Below are 14,871 nucleotides of genomic sequence, written 5' to 3'. Positions count from 1 at the left end.
GATCAGAGTTAGCGGAGGTATGTCTCCCTGAGCTGAAATCTACCTCTCCAGCTCCAACGGTAGACATACCCTGTGCTGCTAATCCAGTCACTCTGTGTAGCTCAAGTGTGGTATGTAGTGCTAAACTGTGGTTTGAACTTATTGCCTCTTGTCCTGCCTGCTGTGGCAAAAGAGAACAACTTTTCTCCATCTTTTTTATGGCAGCCTTTCAAGTATCTGAAGACCGAATTGTATCCCATGTTAATCTCTTTTCCAAAGTAAAGATACCCAGTTCCTTCAGCCTTTGCTCATATGGTTTACATCCCATCTCTTTGATCATCTTTGTCGCTCACCTCTGGATCCTTTCCAGTTTCTCGACATCCTTGTATACACTGGTGACCAAACTGGACGCAGTGCTCCAGCCGAGGCCTAACCAATGCAGAGCATAGAGTGGTACTATCACCTCCCGTGACTTGCATGCTATGCCTCTGTTAATACAACCTAAATTGCATTTGCCTTTTTGCGGGGGGGGGGGGGGGGGGGGGTTCAACAGCCAGGGCCGGCTCCAGGCACCAGCCCACCAAGCTTGTGCTTGGGGCGGCACCTGGAGGGGGGCGGCACGGCGCTCCGGCTCCGGGGAGAGCAGAGCCACAGTGGGCTCGCCGCCCTCCCCCGGCGCTCCGGCCGCCAGGGAGAGCGGAGCCGCAGCGGGCTTGCCGCCCTCCCCCGGTGCTCTGGCCGCTGGGGAGAGTGGAGCCGCGGCGGGCATTCCGCCCTCTCCGTGGCGCTCCGGCTGGTCGGGGAGAGCGGCCCACGGCCGGGCTCGGCGCCCTCCCCTGCTGCGCTGGAGGGGGGGACGGGGGCACGGGAGGCTTTTTTGCCTGGGGCGGCAAAAAAGTCAGAGCCGGCCTTGGCAACAGCATCGCACTGTGGACTCATGTTGAGGTTGTGATCAACCACAACTCCCAGATCCTTCTCAGCAGTGCTGCTCCCAACTCAGCTTTCCCCCACTCTGTATTTGTGCATTTGGTTTTTCTTCCCTAAGTGTAGCACCTTACATTTGTCTTTGTTGAATTTCATTTTGCTGTCTATAGCCCAGTTCTCCAGTTTATCAAGATCCCTCATATTAAGCATGTTCTTAAGTGTTTTGTGGGTTTCTATTTCTAGGACCCTATCCAAAGTCATCTGAGGTGGTACTCTTTCCATTGACTTCAGTGGGCTTTGGTTCAGGTGTTTAATGAAAAGAGTCAAATTAGGGTCACTGTCAATAATACATTATAGCCTAGGCTTGTCTTCACTCCAGTGTATCTCAAGGTAGAACTCAATTATTGCCCCTAACCTGACTCCAGTCCACATACAAAAATCTCTAGCTCAAGTTCAATAATACTTTAAGATCTAGCGACCTGGCCCATCTGGGGAAATGGATTGAAGCTTGAGTGCTGCTAACTCTGGAGCTGGTAATGCTGTGGGAAGGCAGCTACATGGTACAGCTTGTTAGCACCAGCTGTTAATCCAATCACTCTGTGTAGCTCCCCTGCCATTGCACAGTGTGGCCAGATTCACTCTTGATTTAATGTTAGCTGGGATTGGGTTTAACATTTAGGGGGTTGTGTATGTGTTTTTAAAATCTGTTTATCTAGGAAAGATGACGTTTTGTTTTTTTTTTAAATGTGCCATTGTCTCAAAAGTCAAGAGGAAAAATGAACTAGAGAAAAGGAGGGGATAGAGTGAGGAGGAGAAGGGAAGCGGAGAGGAAAAGCAAACTGAGCAGAGGAAAAAGTGAGGAAAACAATGTGATAGAAGGAGAAAAGCAAAGGGTAGCTGAAGTGAAGGAGGAGGAGGAGATGGAGGAAAAAAACAGGCAAACAGGTATAGTGGAGTAAAACCCAGGAACAAAGAAAAGGTGAAGATACAAAGACAGAGAAAAACACAGAGCAAGAAAGAAAAGATAGCACAGGGAGAGAAGCCAAGAATGAGATAAACGGGGAGAACAAGAATATGATTAAAAAGAGAAGAAAGGAGGTGGGTTGACAGGAGACAGCTGGAGCATAAAACAGAATAAGATGTCCCTACATAATTTCCATCTAGTGTTTTTGCTGCCCCAAGCAGAAAATAATAATAATTAAAAAAAAGCCGCGATCGCAAGCGGCGACAGCTCTACCGCCGCTTCATTCCACGGTGGCAATTCAGCGGCAGGTCCTTCGCTCCGAGAGGGAGTGACAGCACCACCACCGAACGGCCGGACGTGCCGCCCCCCTCTTCATTGGCTGCCACAGCACCTGCTTGCTAGGCTTGTGCCTGGAGCCGGCCCTGCATCTAGTCATCCAAAAGGAACATGCACAACTGATAATTTTTCATGGTACCTCTTACAACGCCATACTCAACCACTCGTAGCAACACTGTACTTCAGCGTCAGAACTGGATATGTTTTTTTACATTCAAAATAAATAAAACTCGAAGGAACTAGATTACTCTTCGGGGACTAACCCTATGATACCAAGACTATCTCCTTTAGGCCACTGGTTTGAATCCAACACAGGTCAGTAATGAGTCAACTTTTGCATATTAGCATCCATCACAAAAAAGCACCATCAAAATAGGTGTTAATTAACAACATGATGCTAAGCTCAGCAGAGGCACCATCGAGTGAGCGGTGTGTCAGATATGGTCAGGCTCCTCTGATGGCTGCCCACCACATTGCTGTGAGGGAAATCCCATCTCTGGTTTCCCCTGGCATTTTAAACTTCCCTGGGTCTCAGCAGGTTGCACACCGTTACATCCCTTGGCCTCTCTGGCACATTACTGGGGCACCAACTCTGTTTTGTTTCTTCTTCAAAGAGCCCCTCAACCCACCGGCCTAGGCCTCCAGAAGGAGCACTGATCCCCAGGATACCCCAGTAGCTTAAACACACCTTCTCCCAGAATCTCACTGAAGGTGTGAGCCTTCTGGGTTACAGTTTAACTCTCTCAGGAGGCACGTTGTGGCTGTAGCATATAATACACAGACAGACACTTTGCCCAGAGTTCTACAATGCAGTTGCTCTTTACTTAATCACACATGCAATATCCATACAAAAAATAAACTCTACACATATTTTCCCTTTCTAGCTTCCCTTGAAAGAGCAAAGGCTACTTCTGCCCATTATAAACGTCCAGTCTCTTCTGTCAGGTGACTCCCTGGGCAGCATGAGCAGGTGACCACAGAATCTTCCCAGGTGACTTCATTGTTAGGTGACCTCTACCCTGCTAAACCATTTCTCCTGGTTGGCAGCCAGTCTTTTGTCTAGAACTATTACATTTCAGAGGTATGGCAGGCACATAAATTAACATTAGCCCTCTGCCATCCACCTTTTGAATTTAAATTTATGGAGATATCCTATCTCCTAGAACTGGAAGGGACCTTGACAGGTCATCGAGTCCAGCCGCCTGCCTTCACTAGCAGGGCCAAGTACTGATTTTGCCCCAGATCCCTAAGTGGCCCCCTCAAGTATTGAGCTCATAACTCTGGGTTTAGCAGGCCAATGCTCAAACCACTGAGCTATCCCTCCCCCCAGAGGCAGTCCACCATGGAGGCAAAGGGACACTAAGAAGGCAAAATGGAGTTTGCAGCTTGGCAAAGATACATATAGAGAGTTCATAATCTCACACAGAATTCACAAATTACACAGACAGTTTTCCCAAATTGACACTGAGCCATGAAGACTGAACTGTTCACTCATGCAGTGGCAATCCCTCTAGGTCCCTCTAGGATATGGTTAAGGTGCACCAGCAGCTGCTGTCATTCCCTGTGCTTTATCTATTCTGAGGCTAAACAGAGGACCCCGGCCAATCTAGCACTTTTCACCTGCACTAACTTCACTTTAAATAAATAAATAAAGCTCCCCATCCTAAAGCATTATGGGCTGACTTTGCTCACAGGCTTGAAATACATGTTGAGTAAATCATTTCTAATGCAATTACACAACACAAACAAGGGGCAGTGTACTGTCCAAGGGGAAACACTGGTCAGTTGCTTTTTGAAAGACCTCCACAAAGACTCATTGAGAAGCAAGTACTAGTTGATGCCTTGTTTGACGGGTGTAATAAAAGCTGCCCATTGCTTCAGTGAAGCTTTCATGCCACTCATCCTCTAGCTCAAAACTATACATCCTGTGAAATCTCTCTTAACTGATAGCAGAGGGACCACCAAAATGAAATGCTGCTAGAGACTCCATCTGTCTTCACAGATTGTGCTGTCAGTAGCAAGATATACATCATAAAGACAGGCAAATACTTTCAGCCCTGGGAGCCTAAGAACTCTCTTACAAACACTTCAATGCAATGGAAAAAGCAGCAGTAGCCGCTAAGAGTTCACGTATAATAAATGTTCTGTACATGAGTGCAACTCTGCCAATTGTTTAAAAACCACCCTCTGTTTATTGGACCAAATATGGAGCACCTGACATTTACACAACACTCTTATTATTTATGATGCATGTATAATGAGCAACATCTTTGCAAACAGTTCACTTAAGCAGATAAAGCAAACTGGCTAAAGACATTTGGAGCTCTTAAACATAACATAGATATTCACACAGCTAACCCACCTCAGCACAGAACCTCTTGGATGTATTCACAGAAGGTACTAAAGCTTGGTAGAGTCAGAGAGGGCCCATCCAGGGACCTGATTCGGTATTTCCCTTTTAAAACTGCACTTAAACCTGATGATTGCAGTGGTTTTAATTAGTTACCAAAATAAAAAGAAACCAAATTCTTCGAAAGCTTCAGTGCCAAGCTCCTTAATGCTGACCCACTTTCCAAAGAGATTCAAACTGTATCCAAACCCAGGCAAAGTTACAGATGATTTTTTTTTTCCAAAAAGGAAGAACTCACCAGAATTTTAATCTACAATCCCCAATGATGCACAATTCCAGCTGGCAGGAGGAGAAAGATTTCACTGGTGATGCTGCTGTTTGAACAAAAAGCCTCACATTCCTGACTTGTTTCAAAGACAGTCTTGGTATCATTCATTTTGAGCCAAGGGAGAAGGTGGAGAGCAGCCAAGCAGAGGGGCAGCTACAAGTTAATTTATAAAAGGAACTTGGACTTGCAAGGCACAGTAAACAAATTAACTAGCTTCTGGGAAAGCTACAGAAGAGCAGGAGCATAGAGTGGAATTTTTTGCTGGGTTCTTTGGGGGGATAAAATTGTTTTCATGCAAAATAATGCAAATAAGAAATGGAATTAACCAAACTATTTTTAAGTCTGAAAGATCTACTTGACTCTTGGAAGAGTGCTCTCTCTCTCTTTTTTTTTTTTTTAGAGACAATCCAAACAGACATAGAAGTTATATTCTGGCCCTGAATAAAGAGGCCACCATGTGAAAATGCCAAGCATAATAGGTTTACTAATGGCAAAACTCCCATTGACTTCAGTGGGGTAGGACTGGGGCCACATTTAAGAAGTTCAGGCAGATAAACACTGAGTATCTGGAAAAGAGCAGAGTCCTGGAGCTTTTGAAGCTGCAATAGAAAGACAGAAAGTTTGCTTTGGAATTAGGGGAAGTGATAGCACTGACACAGTAAGGACATAAAATTAGAATCAGAATCTAATGCATGTACCTTCATACGAATGTTAGATACACTGTTTACATTTGTTAATTTAGCAGATGAGGAACCTTTCATATAGTGCTGACAAAGTGCACAAGACGGGCATGATTTGTAAAGTGCACAATTGTGCTGCACTCCTAGACCCTGCTGCAATACTCTAAAATATATCTAGTTTGTGTTGATGTAGTTCTGTTTGAAACTACATTGGGAGTTGGGCTGCGATGGCCTAGAAGACTTTAGTACAAACTCTTAGGGCAGTGGAGAGGCCAAAGGGTAGGACACTATGCTGGTAGTGGTCCCTGACAACTACAAAATGTAGGAAACATCTGTGAGATGGGTGCATGCCTATATGAAAATAAGTGTCCGGCGGGTAAAGAGAGACAAACCAATCTCCTGGATCCAGGAGGGTAACTCAACTCCAGAAGGTAAGTCAGTACTAGGGAGGAATATCTCTCAGTACCACTCAGCAAAGGTAACTCAGGTTCTTCAGGATCCCAAGGTCTTGTGGGGAAAGGATGATGATACCTGAATGATACCAGGAAGCCTAGATAGTACTGAGGGGCAGTCTGGCCATGCACTCTCCACCCATGGTCTGAAGACAATTTAGCCTTGTTCATAGAAGAGTCCTGGTGCTTCGGAGACATTGAGTCTGGTATTGGTGTCAATGCTGCTCAGGGTTGTTTACCAGATGGCTTCTCAGAACCTGGCATGATCTTTTTAGCTGGTGCTGGGGTCTTGGTACTAGAGGAAATAGAAGCCTCAGCAGTACCTATGCCAGGACACAAGGTCTCCTTAAACCCAGTCTAAGAGGGTGGCTTTCCCCTTCTCTTGGATTCTCATTCTAGACTATAGGGTCTCTTCTTTTTTGGCAGTCTGGATGACTCTGAAGGCACCCTCTCTCCCCGGGTCTTTGCTTACCACAGCAGGAATGGTCATTGGGTCTCTCTGAGCAGCCGAAGCCAATGTACAGGAAGGAGACTCGGAGCCCTCAGTTCTCGGAGAACACTGCATCAACAAAGTTTTAGTCTCCGTCCTCCCTAAGTTTTTGAGACCTGCTTTGAAACCTGAGCAGGGAATAGGAGTCTCTCCAAGGCAGCAGAGGCAGCTTGAATACCTGAGGGGAAAAGACCGGTCTGACAGGGCTTGAAGCCGAGGTCTTGGGCATAACCTGTTGGAAGAGGCTGCAGATTGAAGCCCGAGATAGAGCAAAGGCCCACACTGGGCAAAATGAAGAAGGGAACAGGGGAGGAAGGGGCGGGGGGGGGGGGGGCAGGGGGGAGGTGGAGCACAAAATTGTGCCAAATTAACCATCCCACCCCCACAAAAAGAGAGAAAAGAAATTACTAAGAAAAAATAAAGAGCAATGAGAGAAAAGTCAGCAAGTGGCATGGCTGGCTATAATGGACATCACGATGCTCTATCTCAAGCTGCAGGCAGTTGAGAAGGAACTGGAGCAGTGGCAGATCCACTTTCCCCTATGTACACTTGTGCTGGAGCACAAGGATGCCTAGACTCATGGACACTGCTGACAAAAATCTCCAGTCAAGAGTGCCCAGGTGGTGCCACATCTTGAAGTGGAATACCATAGGGACAATAACTGGAAGAAGAAGAAGAGGCTTCTGATTTATTCACAAAACTTTAGAAAATACCAGTTTGTTACTCTAGAGGAATTTACAGGTAAGAACATCTGGCTTAAACAACCTAGCCAGCACTGAATGGGACAATGCACATCCATACTGTTTGTCTGAAGCCGAACCTTGTCATTTCACATCTTTGAAGTGGCAGGAAAATGATAAGAAGACCTGGAGTGATGGCATAGTGTCCAAATACCACCTCCAAAATGTAGATGTTATGGTAAATGAGACACCTGTTACACTCTTGGGCTTTTTCCCCTAAAACCTGAAATCGGAAACTTCAATCTGAATGTGTTTTAAACAATTATGTGGAGCCAAAACCCCTTTGCATAGGGAAAAGGGAAACACATTCAAAATGCAACTGATATTAAAACGATGCTATTGTTTTCCTAAGTTGCTAAGTGGCTAAGTAGCCACATAGAATGCTGTCTCTGGGTCTTAGACATGTCCCAGCAACCTTGTAGTACACAGTTATGGAACAATGTACACATTCCAGGCATGCAGCCTATATTGTTTTTTCCTTGTCAGAGGATTACAATGACATGCATTGAATTAAGAAACGCAAGAAAAACAGCAGATGGAGTCAAGTGCATTAGTAGTGTATCATTCAAAAATCTAAGGAAGAAATAAAGTCACTAACCATTCAAGGTAGACATTTGATATGGAAAATTAAAGCCAACTTGATTTCCATATTGTTATTATTTACTGTATGTATTACAATAGTGCACAGGGACCCCAACTGAGACTGTGCCCCTTTGTGCAGGGAGAGACAGTCACTGCCCTGAGTAGGGCAGTGGGGCCCAGGACACACACACACACACACACACACACACACACACACACACACACACACACCCTGCCCCAGGCCCAGCCCCCACTCCACCCCTTCCCCCAAGCCCGGAGAGTTTACCATCTGAATAAATAAGAAGACCGAGTGTGGCAGGGGAAACAGAGCCACAGAGGGGAAGTGACTTGCCCAAATGTCACACCGCAGATCAGCAGCAGAGCTGTAGTAGAACCCAGGTCTCTTAAGTCTCAAGAGGATGCTCTATTCACTAGACCATGCTACTTCTGAATTGACCATACAATGCTTAGCACAATGAGGCCTGGGTCCTTGATTAGGTTCCTAAGCACAACAGTAATATCAATAATAGCAGGGCAATGTAGGGAAGCTTACACTGTTATTGTCCATTCTGCATCTCTTCTGTGGACAGTAACTCTGTTCAGATCAGGTATGGATAACATGGCGATAAAAACATTTACCCTGTCTGCATTAGAACTCCCACTGCCACTAGTGAGAGTGTAACAACGAGAGATCTCCTGAAAAATCCTACTGAGTATACTTGTGCAAGTGATTCTCGTGAGTAAAGGTTGTAGGCTCTGGCACCAGTCCTAAGGCATAGTACAGTTATTCATGGAGTACTCTACTGCTGTTAAAATATTTTAGCAGCCCAGTTAATAGGGCATAAAAACATTTTAAATTTCTGGCAAATATCTCTGTACAGAGGGAGAATGGTGATCCTAAGCTGCAGCCAGTTAACAAGGACAAATCTTATCCTTCCTTTAAGAATACGTTTTCCTCCTCTCTTTAATTTGCTCTTGTTTGGGGTGACCTTCTTTAGATTATGTTGGTTGCTGTTAATTAATCAATTAACTTTCTTGGCATTCTGTACAACACTTGTCCAGACTAGACCAAGGCCTGGCTGAGTAGCAGAGATTTTTTTTTTATCGTGTCTCTAAATTCTCCTGACAATCCAGGGAGAACAGCTCTCCTTGCACTAAACAAAGCATGCAGTGCTGCTGGTTTAGTTACATTATAAATTCACGGGCACAATCTTTCCATCAGTGCAGCCTGAAGCAACACTTAATAAATATGAAGCATGGTTTGAACCCCTGGGGCAGATTTCCCCTACACTGAGTGATTCATGCCTGTGAATAGGTTTAGTAATTGTGAGACATGTATGCTCACTTTGGGATGACCATTTTAGTCTTGGACACTCTTACTTTGGAATGGACTTTTCCAAAGTGAAACATGAAGTCAGTCTATAGCATCCGGAGTGGGTCAGGTCTGTGGGAGAGATGTCAGCCCATCTCCCATCCAAAAATCAGGGGAATTACTAGAAACATCAATGATTCAAAGTGTATCTAGAACAAGCTTTCTGGAGAGGAACAAGGGGTCTCTGGGTATTTCCCTCTCTCCCTTGCTGAGAATCTCTCTGTGTCCATGTTTTCTTTCAGACTATTTGTCATATTTTTTATCCCTTTTTAAACATTTCAGTTTATTCCTCATCACTTCTCTCACCTCCATTCCCCTCTCTGTTCCCCTCTCTGTTCCCTCTCCCCTACATTTTCACTCCCCTCAAACTTCTAGTCCACTTCCAAGGAGCACAGGTCCCACTGGTCCTCCAAATGCAGCTAATATGAGGAGGACAGGTGACAAAATGAATTTTTAGGGGTCACCTTCCAATTGGAGGTGAATTGATGTCCCTAGCAGGCAGTAATTAAGTACTCCACACACTGTGTGCACTATCAAAAATAATTCGTCCTGTATATTTAGCATCTAACTGCATTTCAGGTAGGTCCGACTCCAGCACCATAAACAGTGGAACCTTATTACATTTGCTCCTAGGTGATCAGTGGGAGTTAAACTCACATAATAAGTGCTGTAAGACTGAGCCTTATTTAGTGAAGTCATTTTTTTTCCTACTGACCAGCTCCATTCTGGACCCAGTCCTGCAGCCGTTATTAATACAAGTACTCCTCTTGACTCACATAAACAATGGCTGCAGCTAGGATCAGGCCCCAATCTAGGCAGAGGCTTGCATGAACCAGAATAGCAATCTACACAGTATGATGCACTGATACACGTGGGCTTTTCATTCCTCTTCACTACACACGGAGTTACAGTATATGAGAATTTACTCTAAACAGATTGTAAATCTCTTGATCAATGGAGTAAAATCAATCACATCTGAATGAAAGAAATATCTCTAGTTTGATATTTGAGACAGGGAAGTTGAGGAACCGTTTGCCCCATCTCCAGAGTGTATAGCTTGTTTTTTTTGCCTGTATGTGCAAAAAAGTGTCCATATATGTGCACGTGGACTTCTTTAAACATATGAGAGTCTTTGGCAAGCTTAGTTTTATCATTCAAGTTGAAAGTATAGGAGAAGTGACTTACTCAATAGTCAGTGGCATGTTCCATAGGCACTGACTCCTTGGGTGCTTCGGGGCTGGAGCACCACGGAAAAAAATAATGGGTGCTCTGCACCCTCCAGCCACAGCTCATCAGCGACGCCGTCAAACAGCTCATCGGCGGCTGGGGGAGGGGGTTAGGGAGTGCAGAGCACAGCGAGCTGGAGGGGGCCTCAGGGAGGGGATGGAGCTGGGGTAGAAAGAGGCGGAGTGAGGGCAGAACCTCGGGGTAGGGGGTGGAGTGGGGATGGGACCTCTGGGGAGAGCGGGGGTGGAACACCCCTGGGGAAAAGAAAAACTCAGTGGCTATGGCGTGTTCATCTTGTATTGTGTATGCAGAGGAAAACTGACCTATTTTAGTCCTGCACACTGCTTGAGAACTGAGTGTTCTCAGGTCCCACTGAAGTCCAGGGCTCTTCCAACAATCAAGCCCAATAGCAATAAAACTCTGAAATCTCATGTGGCTGCTCAGGTTTGGCTTTCATTAGATAGAAGCAAGTGGCAAACCATGAACGTTTTAATGGACTCTGTCACCCCTCTTGATGAATATCTTTCAAACACACCTTTTCCTCTTCTAGCAATTAAATATTTAATATTTTCAACTTTAATCCAGTATTTCATTAATTAATCAAATGCACATTTCCACCTAGTGTGTTTTACAAAGTAGGAAGTAGCAGCACTTGGAAATGAGAGCGTTTGTCCCAATCAATGAGTAACCAATCCAACCCAGCAGCTACATTATATAAACTCTAATCCCTGACATATTTGGCCTTCTCTGTCTGTGCAATCTTATTGACTTTAAAACACAGCTGTGTCAATCCCAATATTAAAAAAAATCAAACTGCAGTTTAGTGCAGTTAAACCTAGTGGGAAAAAACCCATTGCAGACAATGAGCGTGGTTCTCCTTGGCTTCAGTGGCATTGCACCTAATTCCCACCATTGTGAGTGAGAGGAGAATCAGGCCCAGTCGTCCCAGAAATGACTACAACAGGCTCATTGTAACTGAGCTATTAAAACATTTTTAAACCCACCCAACACCCATCCCCCTTATACTGCAACACAAAACTGAGTAGCATTCAAGAAACTGTTCAATCTTTCTTTGTGGTGTTTCAGTATAAATGAATTTGAAAGAAAAAGTAGGTTTTCTTTTCCTCTAAGAGCACACACAATCTATTGGGGTCTGATCCTGAGAGCGCTCAACTCCCCCTGGGTAGTCAATACAGGTCAGGGGCAACTACCACCTTGCAGGAGGCTCTCAACACCAGGTAGTATTGGAATCCTGGTTAGCATAATGCTTCTGCCTTCTAAAATACAGGCCTGATCCTGCAGATTCACAACGCTGGGCCTTTTTACAGACTTCAATGGGAGCTGAGGGGCCTCAGAACTTCTTTAGAGACACCTGCAGCTCCTATGGAGTTCAGTGGGAGTTGCAGATGCTCATCCCTTAAGTATCAGAGCGGTAGCCATGTTAGTCTGGATTTTGGAAGTAAGGATTTTGCTCTCAAATGGCTTCACTGTTGTCTTCACTGAGCTTGATGTTTAATAGCACAAACGGCCATATGGTCAGCATCAGTGAAAGCAATCAGGACATATGGGGGAATTATTCTAAAACTCTGAAAATGGAAATCCCAACAAATTGTCCATTCTGGGAGGGGCTTATTGGCCAGGCAGAAGTAGCACAGGACATTAGATACCAAACAGATGGAGCCCAGTGATCCATGGGAAATCCTGCCCCTTATGTAGCAGATTTAGGATCATCCCTGCAGCATAACTTCCCAATCCATCCCACTCTCCAGTCCCTCTGCCTCCAACAGCATGGCTTACCACTGAGTCATACTGCTATTGGCCCCCCCACTGCGTTGTGTGCTCCCACTCCTTCTGAAGGAATAAACTTAATGGAGTGGAAATTATTGATGCTCTGAGCAGCATTAGTGTTAGTGAACTTATCCATCTGAAAATACAAAGTTTCCTCAGGGCATCAGGAGACCATCTCGAGCAGCTGCTACCCTCAAGCCAAGCACAGCTCCTAACCCCAACAATTTTCATGGTGTTCCTCCAAAACAACCGCTGAGATCTCAGGAAAAACGGGGGAGGATGTAGTGCAGCCTTCTGCAAATTCCAGCTCTGTTTTACTAGGTTTTCTGGTCCTGTCCTCTCCATAGTGCACAGCACGAGGAAGCACACAGCCCATAAAGTATTTGCTGGAAAAATATAATCATATGGTTTTGTCTCAGTTACCAAATATGGCCCTAAACTCATATAGCAGGAGTTTTTGAGTATTATAGAAACTGAACTACATAGACACTCAAACTATAATGATTAACGAATCCATCACACACACAAAATGCAGTAACTGAGACACTGCTCAGACACAGTAAGTTTGTTTTATGCTACTGTATTCATTAAAAAGTAAATGGCTTACAATAAGCAGAACAGAAAATGATCACATCCAATTCTTCCCTTTGTTTTTGTCACTAACTACGTACACTGTGTCTGAGAGAATTACATGGGAGGGGAGGCATGTGGAGGGAGTAGTTCATAGCAACTCAAGTTTGCTAATCTGATTTTCTGCCCTGACTGCCACATTTGAAGTTAAAATTATAAACCGCCATCTTCAAGCACGTGAATACACTGTGTCAGCCAAGAACAATGCATCCTGACAGTCTGCAAGTAAAGTACATTATACTTGCAAAATCCTTCCCTGCCTAAAATGGTTTCCTATTTGAAGTAGAACTGCAGAGTAACAGACAGATTTCATTGTTCAACCAGCAAGACAAACATAATCAGGTTAAAAATTAGCGAATGCTAGACAGTTAAAAAAGCTGTCCCAATAGCCTTCAACACAATCCACAAAGCCAGCCCCATGTTGGACAGCCAGTCTTTGATGAACAGCATTTTTTATTACTCTAATTTATTAAACATTGTTAAGTGGTTGAAAGGTGCTATATAAATATCAGTTGTTATCCTTAAGAAATGTAGACTAGAGAGTATAGCAGTGGATTTGGATTCAGAACTCCTGGGTCCTATCATAGCTCTGGTCCTCCTATATGTACTGTATATCTGCTGTTCTTTAGGGAGCTTTATAGTAGTAAATTTCATATTCACATCTGAACATTTTATTATATATTGTTCACGCCTTTCAACACCAGAAAAGAAAAGGTATCCTCTAAACAAGTGTCCATCACTTGTTGATAGATCACGGTTGGGAAAAGAAATGCCATTGGAATGGCTGGATGATCTTGGCATGGATTCAGAATTCATATCTCAATTGTAATTTCTCATATCCAGGTTGAAATTATTGTGACAGACACTGTCCAAGTGTCAGAAGAGAGAGGGAAGGGGATGGCTTGCACATTATTCATGCTACAACTCCTCATCCTGGGGTATCAATCCCATAGCTCTATGATCATCTCTCCCCCCTCCCCCCCCCCCACCGTGAAATAGAATAATAATCACGATTAAAGGAAGCACTGCAGTCTTGTTCCAAGAGATTTGGATGTACGTATCTGTGTAGAAACAAGTACGAGGAAGAGAGAGCGGCTGTGGGGGGAGGGTAGAAAAGAGAATAGTTTGGTGAACTGTAAACAGCTACGCTTACACTAAAAAAAATAAAATAAAGCACTTCAGTATTTAAGAGCAATGACAGACAACACCAATATGCTAAGCTAAAATGGAAAGACAGTTTCTCACTGTTTTGAAAAGAATCCTTTGTAGATAATGGAATTCACCTTTGAAGCGAAGCCTATAGGAAGGAATTTTTAAAAATACTTTCAGCTCCTCCAAACAATCTAGTAATCAACATTACATTAGTGAAGAGTCTCTACTTGTCCCAGACAAAATTCGATGTCACTGCTGAGACGAAGGCACATATCCTTTATTCACATGAGTACTCCTACAGGAGTCAATCTGTTTGCAGGATCAGGACCTACAACTGTATTGTGACTCGGGGGGGGGGGGGGTCGGGAGTTCGGGAGGGGGGCTTTTTTGGGGGGTGAGAAGGTTTTGGGCAGTCAGGGTACAGGTAGGGGGTAGGGTCCTGGGGGGCATTTGGGGGGGGTAGTTAGGGGACAAGGAACAGGGAGGCTTAGGTAGGGGGTGGAGTTCTGGAGGGCAGTTAGGAGCAGGGGTCCCAGGAGGGGGCAGTCAGGGGACAAGGAGCGGGGGGGGGTGTTTGGGAGTTCTGGGGGGGGCTGTCAGGGGGCAGGGGTGGGGAGAGGGATCGGAGCAGTCAATGGAACAGGGAGCAGAGGGGTTTAGATGGGTCGGGAGTTCTGGGGGGGGGCTGTCAGGGGGTGGGGAGTGGTTGGATGGGGCGTGGGAGTCCCAGGGGTCTGTCTGGGGGTGGGGGTGTGGATAAGGGTTGGGGCAATCAGGGTACAGGTAGGGGGTAGGGTCCTAGGAGGCTAGTTAGGATGGGGGGAGGGTCTCAGGAGGGGGCAGTCAGGGGACAAGAGGCAGGGAGGCTCAGGTAGGG

At 45.1% G+C, this 14,871-nt stretch overlaps 1 protein-coding gene across 9 annotated transcripts in view; it reads right to left on the bottom strand.

Annotated features, from left to right (window-relative positions):
* Positions 1 to 14,871, bottom strand: part of SHROOM1 (shroom family member 1) — a 77,999-nt gene that overhangs the window by 26,938 nt on the left and 36,190 nt on the right. Inside the window, exon 1 of one of the 9 annotated variants that reach the window (XM_024107826.3) lies at positions 4,852 to 4,991. The exons of the other annotated variants lie outside the window; for them this stretch is intronic. The gene's annotated coding sequence lies outside the window, so the exon portion shown is untranslated. Of the gene's footprint in view, positions 1 to 4,851; positions 4,992 to 14,871 lie in introns of those variants that run through there. 9 annotated transcript variants of the gene reach the window in all.

The sequence above is a fragment of the Chrysemys picta genome, chromosome 8, assembly GCF_011386835.1.
Source record: "Chrysemys picta bellii isolate R12L10 chromosome 8, ASM1138683v2, whole genome shotgun sequence".
In the NCBI taxonomy this organism is placed as follows: domain Eukaryota; kingdom Metazoa; phylum Chordata; order Testudines; family Emydidae; genus Chrysemys; species Chrysemys picta.
This window is presented reverse-complemented; position numbering and strand designations above follow the sequence as displayed.